Below are 15,188 nucleotides of genomic sequence, written 5' to 3'. Positions count from 1 at the left end.
GTATATTTTGACTGAAATATGCCAGATGTACTATTAATGACATTAAATGATTTGGTTTCATATAGCTTAATTTCACTACTTTTAACAAAGCAATTTCAACAGACAACTATAATACTTATTTTCAGCCAAGAGTGCGTGCACAGTATCTGTTCCAAAGCACAAGATGGTGGAGATATCACATTCCTGAGGATGTTGTTACACAATTAATCTCCTCCAAAACATGAACAAGAGAGAGGAGAAAATACATAGTTTTATATGAGAACATTTGCCTAGAGTATTTTTAGTTTACAGGCAAGCCAGCTTTTTAAATGAAGCCCTAGAAAAACATAATCAATGTACTTAAAGTTATTTCCTCAAAGTTTTTACAGTCACTGCAACAGCTTATAAAGACAATATAACTGGGCAGCTTAAAAAGAAGGAAAAAGCTAATTAGAAAAGATACAAAGAGGTCTTGGGCATATTTGTACAAACTCTTTGTGTTAGTTTCCCTTACTGAATCCAAAGAATTGTTACATGATTAAAGTATTGGTGAGTATAGATTTTCTTCTGAGAATTATATGATTAGAATGATGTGGAATCCATACAGAAGCAGTTACTCTATCATTTAACTGGAACTTAGTTTGCAAAATGCCACAGGCTTATTTATTTGTTCATTTTTATTTTCCACATAAAGGATAATTGCAGAATTTTCATCAAAGGAAACAAATATCATCATCAATTTCTATAAATACAACAATGTCCCTTATAATACCAATCTGTATTTTTTGAATCAGATTTTTTTTTATCACCATCAAACCGCTGCGGGAAAACTGACGCAAAATATAATTTCTCTTAATATACAGAGTTGAATTTCTATTTTTCGACTCTGATTAAAACAGCATGTTTCATTTCTTAGAACTATATCCAATGCTGGATGGTCACTATGGACAGAAGGCTTTTGATACAATAGAGCAGGGGTCCCCAACCCCCAGTCCGTGGACCAGTACCGGGCCATGGCATGCTAGCAACCAGTCCGCACAAACAAGCCAAGCCCCATCTGCGGGATGCAGGCAGCACACAAAATCATGCACTCTCCAGTCCGTGGAAAAACCTCTCTCTATGGAACAGGTTCCTGTTGCCCAAAAGGTTGGGGACCTCTGCAATAGAGGCTTCTACTACCAGATAAGGTAGGGTGACAATTTTGAATAATTGCCTTCCCACTATGATGATTTTTGGCACTTTCCGAAAGCCTCCAATATTTTGAAACAATCTTGGGGAAGCCACAAAATTCTGTTAAGCCTTCACTAAATGAAAGACATTTTCATTAGCATAGAATACTGAATACTCCTTTGTGCATTAGTTACATGTGGACAAGCTCAAGATGTCCCAAACACTTAGATTTCACTCACTTTATGCTTTACAGATTCAGCAGAAACAACAACTACCATAAGACAGCATTTTAAGTTTTTCTTCATTAGTGCATTACAGTTCCTAACCTTATTTCTAAGCAACCAAGCTCAGAGTTGGTTTATCACTAGTTCTTCACAGCACTAGTTCTTCAATTGAGGGAATTATTTCTTACATGGTTATTAAGAATTGGATACATTTTAAAGTAGGCTTTTGATACCAGATTTTGTAATATTTCAGGTTAATTCTCATTTTATTACATTAAAAACCACTGTGAGTTAACAACATAAACATTTGGTAACAAAATATATACTTCCTTTCCATTCTTTGCTGTTTCCCCCAGTCATTTATGCTGCAAATGCCAATATTATGCAATCTTTTAAGATGAACTGAGAGTGTGGAACAAATATATTGTCTCCAATAATCACTTTTTCCCCATATACAAGTAATCCTTGTTTAGTAAGCACAACTGGGACCAGCAATGGTAAAGAGTGATGACTTGGTCATTAAACAAAGTGGTAGACCATGTGCCGTCAAAATGTTTTCGTCTCCTAGGGACCACATATTGCAGATAGAATTTCTCCAAGGCAGTCCATCTCCAATCTATTTTTAATGTGTCCCAATGATGCACTTATCACCACCTTACCAATGGTCGCCACCTTCTCTTTTCTAGCAAAATGGTTGCTAAGTGAACATTACATGACCACAATTGTGCTTTCTTTGCTTAACAACATCAGAAGGATATGACCCCAAAAAGGTGGGTTAGCCCAAATGTTGGGGAAAGTTTCTGGAACCTGTCAAACAAGGATAAAACAGCAAATCTAATAGCCTCCCCCCGACTCTGCCCTATAGAATGCTGATCCTGGCACTGGGATAATTAGCAAGAAGGAAATTAATGTTCGTATTTATATTCATTGAAGAGGAAGGGATTACAAGAGAGTAAATAGGCACACAATGGGGAATACATGTTGAAAGCAATCCGCTAGTGCCAGCTGTTTGCCTAGTACATTCATGGATGCCAGCCATAAGCCACTTAGGAAGCAGTGTCAAACTGATTAGGGTCTTGTTGGGGTCAGGCAGCAATGCCAGCCAGCTGCCACATTCTAATCAATTAAGGTCATACAGTAGACTTGTTGCAGTTAGAGCAGGATCAGACACGGGACAATGCATACTGACTGTAATGGTGAACACAAGGGAGACAAAAAGAGAGATACACTGCAATGATACAACACAAGCATTGGTTGCAAAGCTACTTTTTCATCACCATTGTAACTGAGAACAATGCTAAATAAGGATTACCTTTATAAGGAGACGGCCAGACTCTGGAGAGAGAATAAAAAGCCTTTTTGCCTTCCTACCTTGTTCTCCCTCCTTCTGGCTTGTCTCTCTGGAAAAAAGAAACTAAAATCTTCTTCCCCTGATCAATCTTCTCTTCCCCTTTAAAAATCCCTCCCCAAGAGCCCTGCCCTGCCCCCAGCCTCCGCAGAGGCCTCTGGAGCTCCTGAACTCTCTTTTGAAACATCAGTGTTCTGGCAAAGCCTTCCAGCCAGCGCCGATCTCCCCCCCCCCGATTCCCCTCTCCGCTACACTTCCTTCCTTCTCCCCTTCTCATTTCTTTCCTTCCTCCATGCTCAGTAAGGGGTGATATGAGACGGAGATTGCCAGCGCTGCTATCCCGCATTGGGGGGGTCTGTCCCAGTGAAAGGAAAGCCTTGTGGCTGCAAGGCTGGAAGTGCTGGTGGGGGGGGGGTTGGAATTGATCCGCAACCTGATTGCATCCATCAAAGCCAGAATGCGCTCAGCCTAAGATCCACTGGAATCAGCAAGGAGCTGCCTTGCCACCTCTGCCCCGCCCCCCGAGTGTGTGCACAGAAGACGGCCAGCTCCAGCATCCTGGGTGAAGTCAGCCTGCATGACAAGACAGCCAGCAGGGATGCTGGACTCTGCTTGTGCGTGCACAGAAGGGGGCGGGGCTACCCTGTGGATTTAACGCTGAGCACGTTCTGGCTTTGATGGATGCAACCAGGTTGTAGATCAGCGCCCGGTCGGCCTGGGCGAGGCCAAGGTGCGGCAGGCCAGTCCTTCGCTCTTTTCAGAGCAGGTCCCCAGGCCAGATGGAACCACATGTTGGGCCACATCCGGCCCGCGGGCCTTGTGTTTGACATGTCTGACTTATACAGTCTACAGCAATGTTGCATAAAACTAATTTTAAAAAACCAAAACATTATACAATTTTGACAATGGATGGTAACTTTTCAAATACAACTCTTTAATTTTTTAAAAAAAATCTTTACATTACATATAACTTACTATAAATGAGAAAATTTCAGAATAAATTCTTAAGGGGCTGAATTCAAACAGAGCTTTGAAATCAATGAACTTTTATTTAATCATGAAGGAGTAATTAATTACTTATTAGTTACTTATTCTAAGCAGGATAATACAGTGTTCTCATTACAGGTAATCAACTCACTTTTTAGAACAATCCCTATTTACAGTATGTAACAAAATAAATATGATATTTTCAACTGTGGCTAATGAACATACTTAAATGCTTGAAATTCTTTGCATCTCTTGGTCAGAATTTCAACTGATGAATATTTTAGTCTTAATTTTCACATTACTGTTACAGTATTAATATTACTAACAGTGTGGTATCTTTCCTCATGCCTTGAGGAACCTTATTCTCCTCATGCATAGTACTCATTTGAGTAGAAAGATAGTGTACAAATGAAGTTAATTCACTGAGCAAATAAATGAATATCGTGGGGGGAAAACTTGCTCTTCTTCTGAATCCCACTATCTCGGATGCGTAATACTAAAAGGGGAGTAAATTAAATGAAACATGGACTAATTCCATGCAAAAATGATGCTCCCATGTAAAAATGCTTCAATGCTGCTCACTTTTTTTAACCACTTTTGTCAAATCTATCAATAAGTCTGTCCCTGGTTATGCTCCTTTTATAAGTTACCTTAGGATGGTGTTGAAATGTCTGGCCAAACAGAACACAATCCTCTCAACTTGTAATCGGATCTGCACAATCCAAGACCTCAGGACTATAGGCAATATAGTACTAGCCCAAAAACTGTAATTGTGATCGAATTTCTCCCAACATTGGTGCTAGACTGAACATCCTATTAAACATGACAGAACAGGAAAGTTTTTTTAAGGATAGTAATCTCATTAGTTATATTTTAATTAGTTGCATTTTACTGAATTAATCATTATTCTGAATTTGTCTGCCTTGGCCCTGTTCTTTTTTTGGAGTAACCCTGTAAAAACAGAGGGTGCTTTTCAATACAAAAATATTGGAGATACCTGATATAAACTAATGTGCCAGATGTCTTGCATAACTACTGATCAGTTTTGGGCTTGGTGCATTTAATAATTCTGGGAACATTGCTTACTGTTGATTTATAATTTTCCCCGGTACTGGTCTCCGAAACACACAACAAAAAACAAGTTCTTGTTGTAATTAGCAGAAAAATACAGACTCATTTTAATATAATTTCTGGAAACCATATATAAAACGAGAGGAGAAACACTTAAGAGTGCAGAATTCCCTGAATGCATTAATATTTGTTTAATTTAAACACAGCCCAGATGACTTCTGGTATTTTCTGAAGGAGTGTGTGAGAGAGGGAGTTGAGTAAATCAACGGTTTTGTGCATCTGCTGTATATAGCATGACAGCTTGAAAATCCTCTGCTGAATTACTGCAAGGAACAGCAGGTCTGTTTGAAGATACTACAGCAGACTCCTTGTTGCATTGCCTGGGTGAAAAAAAAAGAGAGAGTATGTGGCACTGTCACTACTAATCATTATGGAGGATGAATATCAAACAGAAAATTAACAATAGCATAGCAATAGAGCCTTCTTTGATCTTCCTACATCTAAAGGATACTGCAGTGGTAAATAACTGTAGTATTGTGAGTTCCAGGAAACACACATTCCATAACTTCAAAATGAATCCTCATTCAATGTATCATTTTGGATAGCAAAATATCAAAAATACCAGGATGGCATTGTAGCCTTTTCTCCTAATTCAGTAGAGGCTTTCTTCATACTACATTACATATTTCCTTAACAGCACTTTGAAATAAGCCTAAAAGGATTTCTAAACAAAAGTCTTTTTGTGCTACCAATTGAGGAGGGGAAAAAAGCCTCAACAAGCACATTGCTATCCAAAGACAGGAGCAAAGGGAGGAAGTGTCTCCAAAATGCAGAATGCAAACTCCCACATATATTCTGATGAACTGAAAAATGTTCTACTCTACTGCAGACTTCAGTAACAAAGCTCCAAAACAAAGCACATATTTGAAAAGCAAGGCCCGAAGCACACAACAGAAAAAGAGAAAGGAATGTCCAGGTGACAGACAATCTTTTCTTGCTGATTCCAAAGGAAGATATTACCGTATATACTTGAGTATAAGCCGACTCGAGTATAAGCCGAGACCCCCAATTTCACCCCCAAAAACTGGAAAAAGTTATTGACTCGAGTATAAGCCGATCCGCCGTTCTGCAAGCCTCTGCCGCCAGCAGAGGCTCGATCCGCCATTTTGCAAGCCTGAATACACAGGAATACCCTGTGTGGCCGCGGCTCGTCGGCAGGTCTCCGTTCCTCCTGCCGACCTTTGGGGAGGTTTGGGCGCCTCCCCAAACCTCCCCAAACCTCGGCAGGTCTCCGTTCCTCCTGCCGACCTTTGGGGAGGTTTGGGCGCCTCCCCAAACCTCCCCAAACCTCGGCAGGTCTCCGTTCCTCCTGCCGACCTTTGGGGAGGTTTGGGCGCCTCCCCAAACCTCGGCAGGTCTCCGTTCCTCCTGCCGACCTTTGGGGAGGTTTGGGCGCCTCCCCAAACCTCCCCAAACCTCGGCAGGTCTCCGTTCCTCCTGCCGACCTTTGGGGAGGTTTGGGCGCCTCCCCAAACCTCCCCAAACCTCTGCAGGTCTCCGTTCCTCCGCGCAGACCTGCCGACCTTTGGGGAGGTTTGGGCGCCTCCCCAAACCTCCCCAAACCTCGGCAGGTCTCCGTTCCTCCTGCCGACCTTTGGGGAGGTTTGGGCGCCTCCCCAAACCTCCCCAAACCTCGGCAGGTCTCCGTTCCTCCTGCCGACCTTTGGGGAGGTTTGGGCGCCTCCCCAAACCTCCCCAAACCTCTGCAGGTCTCCGTTCCTCCGCGCAGACCTGCCGACCTTTGGGGAGGTTTGGGCGCCTCCCCAAACCTCCCCAAACCTCGGCAGGTCTCCGTTCCTCCTGCCGACCTTTGGGGAGGTTTGGGCGCCTCCCCAAACCTCCCCAAACCTCGGCAGGTCTCCGTTCCTCCTGCCGACCTTTGGGGAGGTTTGGGCGCCTCCCCAAACCTCCCCAAACCTCGGCAGGTCTCCGTTCCTCCTGCCGACCTTTGGGGAGGTTTGGGCGCCTCCCCAAACCTCCCCAAACCTCGGCAGGTCTCCGTTCCTCCTGCCGACCTTTGGGGAGGTTTGGGCGCCTCCCCAAACCTCGGCAGGTCTCCGTTCCTCCTGCCGACCTTTGGGGAGGTTTGGGCGCCTCCCCAAACCTCCCCAAACCTCGGCAGGTCTCCGTTCCTCCTGCCGACCTTTGGGGAGGTTTGGGCGCCTCCCCAAACCTCGGCAGGTCTCCGTTCCTCCGCGCAGACCTGCCGACCTTTGGGGAGGTTTGGGCGCCTCCCCAAACCTCCCCAAACCTCGGCAGGTCTCCGTTCCTCCTGCCGACCTTTGGGGAGGTTTGGGCGCCTCCCCAAACCTCGGCAGGTCTCCGTTCCTCCTGCCGACCTTTGGGGAGGTTTGGGCGCCTCCCCAAACCTCGGCAGGTCTCCGTTCCTCCTGCCGACCTTTGGGGAGGTTTGGGCGCCTCCCCAAACCTCCCCAAACCTCGGCAGGTCTCCGTTCCTCCTGCCGACCTTTGGGGAGGTTTGGGCGCCTCCCCAAACCTCGGCAGGTCTCCGTTCCTCCGCGCAGACCTGCCGACCTTTGGGGAGGTTTGGGCGCCTCCCCAAACCTCCCCAAACCTCGGCAGGTCTCCGTTCCTGTTTGGGGAGGTTTGGGCGCCTCCCCAAACCTCCCCAAACCTCCCCAAACCTCGGCAGGTCTCCGTTCCTCCGCGCAGACCTGCCGAGGTTTGGGGAGGTTTGGGGAGGCGCCCAAACCTACCCAAAGGTCGGCAGGAAGAACGGAGACCTGCCGAGGTTTGGGGAGGTTTGGGGAGGCGCCCAAACCTCCCCAAAGGTCGGCAGGTCTGCGCGGAGGAACGGAGACCTGCCGAGGTTTGGGGAGGTTTGGGGAGGCGCCCAAACCTCCCCAAACAGGAACGGAGACCTGCCGAGGTTTGGGGAGGTTTGGGGAGGCGCGCAAACCTCCCCAAACGTCGGCAGGTCTGCGCGGAGGAACGGAGACCTGCCGAGGTTTGGGGAGGTTTGGGGAGGCGCCCAAACCTCCCCAAACAGGAACGGAGACCTGCCGAGGTTTGGGGACGTTTGGGGAGGCGCACAAACCTCCCCAAAGGTCGGCAGGTCTGCACGGAGGAACGGAGACCTGCCGAGGTTTGGGGAGGTTTGGGGAGGCGCCCAAACCTCCCCAAACAGGAACGGAGACCTGCCGAGGTTTGGGGACGTTTGGGGAGGCGCCCAAACCTCCCCAAAGGTCGGCAGGTCTGCGCGGAGGAACGGAGACCTGCCGAGGTTTGGGGACGTTTGGGGAGGCGCCCAAACCTCCCCAAACAGGAACGGAGACCTGCCGAGGTTTGGGGAGGTTTGGGGAGGCGCCCAAACCTCCCCAAACAGGAACGGAGACCTGCCGAGGTTTGGGGAGGCGCCCAAACCTCCCCAAACAGGAACGGAGACCTGCCGAGGTTTGGGGACGTTTGGGGAGGCGCCCAAACCTCCCCAAAGGTCGGCAGGTCTGCGCGGAGGAACGGAGACCTGCCGAGGTTTGGGGACGTTTGGGGAGGCGCCCAAACCTCCCCAAACAGGAACGGAGACCTGCCGAGGTTTGGGGACGTTTGGGGAGGCGCCCAAACCTCCCCAAAGGTCGGCAGGTCTGCGCAGAGGAACGGAGACCTGCCGAGGTTTGGGGACGTTTGGGGAGGCGCCCAAACCTCCCCAAACAGGAACGGAGACCTGCCGAGGTTTGGGGACGTTTGGGGAGGCGCCCAAACCTCCCCAAAGGTCGGCAGGTCTGCGCGGAGGAACGGAGACCTGCCGAGGTTTGGGGAGGTTTGGGGAGGCGCCCAAACCTCCCCAAACAGGAACGGAGACCTGCCGAGGTTTGGGGACGTTTGGGGAGGCGCCCAAACCTCCCCAAACGTCGGCAGCTCTGCGCGGAGGAACGGAGACCTGCCGAGGTTTGGGGAGGTTTGGGGAGGCGCCCAAACCTCCCCAAACAGGAACGGAGACCTGCCAAGGTTTGGGGAGGTTTGGGGAGGCGCCCAAACCTCCCCAAAGGTCGGCAGGTCTGCGCGGAGGAACGGAGACCTGCCGAGGTTTGGGGAGGTTTGGGGAGGCGCCCAAAGCTCCCCAAACAGGAACGGAGACCTGCCGAGGTTTGGGGACGTTTGGGGAGGCGCCCAAACCTCCCCAAAGGTCGGCAGGTCTGCGCGGAGGAACGGAGACCTGCCGAGGTTTGGGGACGTTTGGGGAGGCGCCCAAACCTCCCCAAAGGTCGGCAGGTCTGCGCGGAGGAACGGAGACCTGCCGAGGTTTGGGGAGGTTTGGGGAGGCGCCCAAACCTCCCCAAACAGGAACGGAGACCTGCCGAGGTTTGGGGATGTTTGGGGAGGCGCCCAAACCTCCCCAAAGGTCGGCAGGTCTGCGCGGAGGAACGGAGACCTGCCGAGGTTTGGGGAGGCGCCCAAACCTCCCCAAACAGGAACGGAGACCTGCCGAGGTTTGGGGAGGTTTGGGGAGGCGCCCAAACCTCCCCAAACGTCGGCAGGTCTGCGCGGAGGAACGGAGACCTGCCGAGGTTTGGGGAGGTTTGGGGAGGCGCCCAAACCTCCCCAAACAGGAACGGAGACCTGCCAAGGTTTGGGGAGGTTTGGGGAGGCGCCCAAACCTCCCCAAACGTCGGCAGGTCTGCGCGGAGGAACGGAGACCTGCCGAGGTTTGGGGAGGTTTGGGGAGGCGCCCAAACCTCCCCAAACAGGAACGGAGACCTGCCAAGGTTTGGGGAGGTTTGGGGAGGCGCCCAAACCTCCCCAAAGGTCGGCAGGTCTGCGCGGAGGAACGGAGACCTGCCGAGGTTTGGGGAGGTTTGGGGAGGCGCCCAAAGCTCCCCAAACAGGAACGGAGACCTGCCGAGGTTTGGGGACGTTTGGGGAGGCGCCCAAACCTCCCCAAAGGTCGGCAGGTCTGCGCGGAGGAACGGAGACCTGCCGAGGTTTGGGGACGTTTGGGGAGGCGCCCAAACCTCCCCAAAGGTCGGCAGGTCTGCGCGGAGGAACGGAGACCTGCCAAGGTTTGGGGAGGTTTGGGGAGGCGCCCAAACCTCCCCAAAGGTCGGCAGGTCTGCGCGGAGGAACGGAGACCTGCCGAGGTTTGGGGAGGTTTGGGGAGGCGCCCAAAGCTCCCCAAACAGGAACGGAGACCTGCCGAGGTTTGGGGACGTTTGGGGAGGCGCCCAAACCTCCCCAAAGGTCGGCAGGTCTGCGCGGAGGAACGGAGACCTGCCGAGGTTTGGGGACGTTTGGGGAGGCGCCCAAACCTCCCCAAAGGTCGGCAGGTCTGCGCGGAGGAACGGAGACCTGCCGAGGTTTGGGGAGGTTTGGGGAGGCGCCCAAACCTCCCCAAACAGGAACGGAGACCTGCCGAGGTTTGGGGATGTTTGGGGAGGCGCCCAAACCTCCCCAAAGGTCGGCAGGTCTGCGCGGAGGAACGGAGACCTGCCGAGGTTTGGGGAGGCGCCCAAACCTCCCCAAACAGGAACGGAGACCTGCCGAGGTTTGGGGAGGTTTGGGGAGGCGCCCAAACCTCCCCAAACGTCGGCAGGTCTGCGCGGAGGAACGGAGACCTGCCGAGGTTTGGGGAGGTTTGGGGAGGCGCCCAAACCTCCCCAAACAGGAACGGAGACCTGCCGAGGTTTGGGGACGTTTGGGGAGGCGCCCAAACCTCCCCAAAGGTCGGCAGGTCTGCGCGGAGGAACGGAGACCTGCCGAGGTTTGGGGAGGCGCCCAAACCTCCCCAAACAGGAACGGAGACCTGCCGAGGTTTGGGGAGGTTTGGGGAGGCGCCCAAACCTCCCCAAACGTCGGCAGGTCTGCGCGGAGGAACGGAGACCTGCCGAGGTTTGGGGAGGTTTGGGGAGGCGCCCAAACCTCCCCAAACAGGAACGGAGACCTGCCGAGGTTTGGGGAGGTTTGGGGAGGCGCCCAAACCTCCCCAAACGTCGGCAGGTCTGCGCGGAGGAACGGAGACCTGCCGAGGTTTGGGGAGGTTTGGGGAGGCGCCCAAACCTCCCCAAACAGGAACGGAGACCTGCCGAGGTTTGGGGACGTTTGGGGAGGCGCCCAAACCTCCCCAAAGGTCGGCAGGTCTGCGCGGAGGAACGGAGACCTGCCGAGGTTTGGGGAGGCGCCCAAACCTCCCCAAACAGGAACGGAGACCTGCCGAGGTTTGGGGAGGTTTGGGGAGGCGCCCAAACCTCCCCAAACAGGAACGGAGACCTGCCGAGGTTTAGGGACGTTTGGGTAGGCGCCCAAACCTCCCCAAAGGTCGGCAGGTCTGCGCGGAGGAACGGAGACCTGCCGAGGTTTGGGGAGGCGCCCAAACCTCCCCAAACAGGAACGGAGACCTGCCGAGGTTTGGGGAGGTTTGGGGAGGCGCCCAAACCTCCCCAAACGTCGGCAGGTCTGCGCGGAGGAACGGAGACCTGCCGAGGTTTGGGGAGGTTTGGGGAGGCGCCCAAACCTCCCCAAACAGGAACGGAGACCTGCCGAGGTTTGGGGAGGTTTGGGGAGGCGCCCAAACCTCCCCAAACGTCGGCAGGTCTGCGCGGAGGAACGGAGACCTGCCGAGGTTTGGGGAGGTTTGGGGAGGCGCCCAAACCTCCCCAAACAGGAACGGAGACCTGCCGAGGTTTGGGGACGTTTGGGGAGGCGCCCAAACCTCCCCAAAGGTCGGCAGGTCTGCGCGGAGGAACGGAGACCTGCCGAGGTTTGGGGAGGCGCCCAAACCTCCCCAAACAGGAACGGAGACCTGCCGAGGTTTGGGGAGGTTTGGGGAGGCGCCCAAACCTCCCCAAACGTCGGCAGGTCTGCGCGGAGGAACGGAGACCTGCCGAGGTTTGGGGAGGTTTGGGGAGGCGCCCAAACCTCCCCAAACAGGAACGGAGACCTGCCGAGGTTTGGGGAGGTTTGGGGAGGCGCCCAAACCTCCCCAAACGTCGGCAGGTCTGCGCGGAGGAACGGAGACCTGCCGAGGTTTGGGGAGGTTTGGGGAGGCGCCCAAACCTCCCCAAACAGGAACGGAGACCTGCCGAGGTTTGGGGACGTTTGGGGAGGCGCCCAAACCTCCCCAAAGGTCGGCAGGTCTGCGCGGAGGAACGGAGACCTGCCGAGGTTTGGGGAGGCGCCCAAACCTCCCCAAACAGGAACGGAGACCTGCCGAGGTTTGGGGAGGTTTGGGGAGGCGCCCAAACCTCCCCAAACGTCGGCAGGTCTGCGCGGAGGAACGGAGACCTGCCGAGGTTTGGGGAGGCGCCCAAACCTCCCCAAACAGGAACGGAGACCTGCCGAGGTTTGGGGAGGTTTGGGGAGGCGCCCAAACCTCCCCAAAGGTCGGCAGGAAGAACGGAGACCTGCCGAGGTTTGGGGAGGTTTGGGGAGGCGCCCAAACCTCCCCAAACAGGAACGGAGACCTGGGGAGGTTTGGGGAGGCGCCCAAACCTTCCCAAACGTCGGCAGGTCTGCGCGGAGGAACGGAGACCTGCCGAGGTTTGGGGAGGCGCCCAAACCTCCCCAAAGGTCGGCAGGAGGAACGGAGACCTGCCGAGGTTTGGGGAGGTTTGGGGAGGCGCCCAAACCTCCCCAAAGGTCGGCAGGAGGAACGGAGACCTGCCGAGGTTTGGGGAGGTTTGGGGAGGCGCCCAAACCTCCCCAAAGGTCGGCAGGAGGAACGGAGACCTGCCGAGGTTTGGGGAGGTTTGGGGAGGCGCCCAAACCTCCCCAAACGTCGGCAGGTCTGCGCGGAGGAACGGAGACCTGCCGAGGTTTGGGGAGGCGCCCAAACCTCCCCAAACGTCGGCAAGTCTCCGTTCCTCCGCGCCCTGCCTGCCTGCTTCTTTCCGCTGCGGAAAGAAGCAGGCAGGCAAGGCGCGGAGTTTGGGGAAGTGCGCGCGCACCTCCCCAAACCTCCCCAAACTTCGGCAGGTCTCGGACGGCGGTGGCTTGGGAGAGGTGCGGGCGATCCCGGAAGCACCAAAGCCTCGGCCGCGCACAAGTCCTCGGTAAGTTTTTTTTGTTGACTGGAGTATAAGCCGAAGTGGAATTTTTCAGCCCAAAAAGTGGGCTGAAAAATTCGGCTTATACTCAAGTATATACGGTAAATGTGCAGTCTTGACACTGCCAAATTAATTGCTTTGTTTTAGGAGACAGTGCTAGAACAAGACTGCCAATCGCACAGTATGTCAATCCTCAACTACAACAAAACGAAATATGTTTTATCCCCGCCCCACCCCCAACCACCTCTTCTATCTTGTCTTCAGAGGCAAGATTTTTAATTAAATTTCTAGGGATATGCCCATTGCCCACCGCCCACCCCATATAAAGCAAATACATAACAATTTTATTTGTGCTCATTATTCTGAATAAACCCAAATCATTTCACAGATAGGGAAAGCAATAAAAAAAGAAGCATTATATATTCAAAGAAATCCATTGTATACTCAAATAAGGACACAGAAAAGGGGATAACCTGGCGTTCTTCTGAAGAATCAGCTTAACCCACAAAATTCTGTATGGATTTAAAAACAAATTTATAAGCACAACATTAGTTCCACTACACCCTTATGTGTCCTATATGACAATACAAAATATAAGATGGGGGGAATAAACAGAATCAGAATGAAAATGGAGAGAACAAGTTTAATTCTCAGTTGGTGAAAATACCTGAAGCAGAAAGTAGCTTTATCCATATAGTGCACTTCATTTCGACTCTCCTATCTCTCTACAGCAGGGGTGTCAAACTGCCGGCCCACGGACCGGATGCGTCGTGCCGAAACCGCACCCACCCCACTGCCGGCAATGGAAAAAAAGTCATGATACGTCGCGATACATCACGTGATGTTGCGAGTTTTAACACCCCAGCTCTATAGGCAGTCCTCACTTAAGAGACATTCGTTCAGTGACCATCTGACGTTATCGCAGTGCTGAACGAAAGGTGCGTGCGTCGGGTTCCCGAAGTTATGGCTGTTGCAGCAGCCAGGTAGTCACATGATTAAAATTTGGGCACTTGGCAAACCACCCACACTTTACAACTTCAGGGGTGCTTCAACTCCCTCTATCTGCCTATCCCCGCCCCTTTAACCCTCCTGCAGTGGTACACCTCACCGCCAGCAACTCTGGTGCTGAAGTAGAGTCCCTGGTTCTTTGGTAGTCCCAGCTGCCCTCCCCTCTGAGGCCTCCCAGCCACTGCCAAGAAATGCTGCCTCAAGCTCTGCCCCACAGCCAAGCGCCCCAGCGGCTCTGTACCCCAACTGCGCAATCGGGGTAGTGCCACCCCATCAAAGGACAGTAGGCATTGAGAACACCAGCCTTACTTGTTTTAGGCCTAAAAAAGAAACCCTGGCTGAACTTAAGCAGTGGGTGTGGGAGACAGACATTCAGGCCGACAAAGCCCCACTTGTTCCTAAAGGGTAGTGCCACCTATCAACAGATATCACTGAAGTAGACAGGGAAATCTAACGGACAAACATTAACTCTTAATTTTTTTTCTTATTGTTGTTGGATTGTGTCCAATGCTCGAAGACTACCTGGACAAGTCCCTGCAGTTTTCTTGGCAAACTCCTTCAGAAATAGTTTGCCAGTATCTCCTTCCTAGGGTTGAGAGAAAGTGCCTTTCTGCTCCAGAACTTATGGCAATTAAAGTAGAACAATGCCTGTTGAGTAGCACAAACGGAACCAAGCAGAAAAGCTCATACAGTCAAAAGATAAATTCATTATTAGATTAGCAATTTTACTGTTTCTCAGCCTACAAAATTCAGCCTAGTTCAGTAGAGGCAGGGGGAAACGGAGGATTAAAATTTAAATAATCGTGTTTCATTCTAACCTACAGAACATTTTCAAAAAAACTCAGTATTAGTAGTGAGGAGTATTTCATTTAAAAGAAAAAACTTTTTTCCCCAGTCATAACCTTACATATTTATCATCTTTCCTTAATTTTGTGATTTTTCCTTCCTCAAATAAAATTAACTCCTAAGTCACTCAACTTCATTTCTTTCATCTCGCTATCACATTTCACTTGTTGAATATTTTGTCTAAATATTTTCTCCATATCTTCTAACAAGGACATGCAAATTATCAGCTTATTTTCCTTTCTTCAAAGCAGTTCACATGATAAACATGTTGGGAAAACCAAACTATTTTTGTATATCCTGAAATGTATTATAAAAATACATATATATAATCTGGGACACAACTTTCTTTCAAGCTCAGATTTTCTGTAGTACTTGAAATATTTTCATACATCTAATAAGTCGCAAATGAGACCAAGCTCTCAGATAATTCACTGAGACACAACTTATATGAACGCAATCTTATTTCTACCAGAACTGAAAAGGTCATTTTCATTGCAG

General features: G+C 51.3%; 1 protein-coding gene across 3 annotated transcripts in view; it reads right to left on the bottom strand.

Moving 5' to 3' along the window:
• TANC1 (tetratricopeptide repeat, ankyrin repeat and coiled-coil containing 1) overlaps positions 1 to 15,188 on the bottom strand; it is a 184,876-nt gene that overhangs the window by 146,448 nt on the left and 23,240 nt on the right. For 2 of the 3 annotated variants that reach the window (XM_083350432.1, XM_083350434.1), the window contains exon 2: positions 4,359 to 5,159. The exons of the other annotated variant lie outside the window; for it this stretch is intronic. The gene's annotated coding sequence lies outside the window, so the exon portion shown is untranslated. The remainder of the gene's footprint in view (positions 1 to 4,358; positions 5,160 to 15,188) is intronic. 3 annotated transcript variants of the gene reach the window in all.

The sequence above is a fragment of the Vipera ursinii genome (assembly GCF_947247035.1).
Source record: "Vipera ursinii genome assembly, chromosome: 1".
Lineage (NCBI taxonomy): Eukaryota > Metazoa > Chordata > Lepidosauria > Squamata > Viperidae > Vipera > Vipera ursinii.
This window is presented reverse-complemented; position numbering and strand designations above follow the sequence as displayed.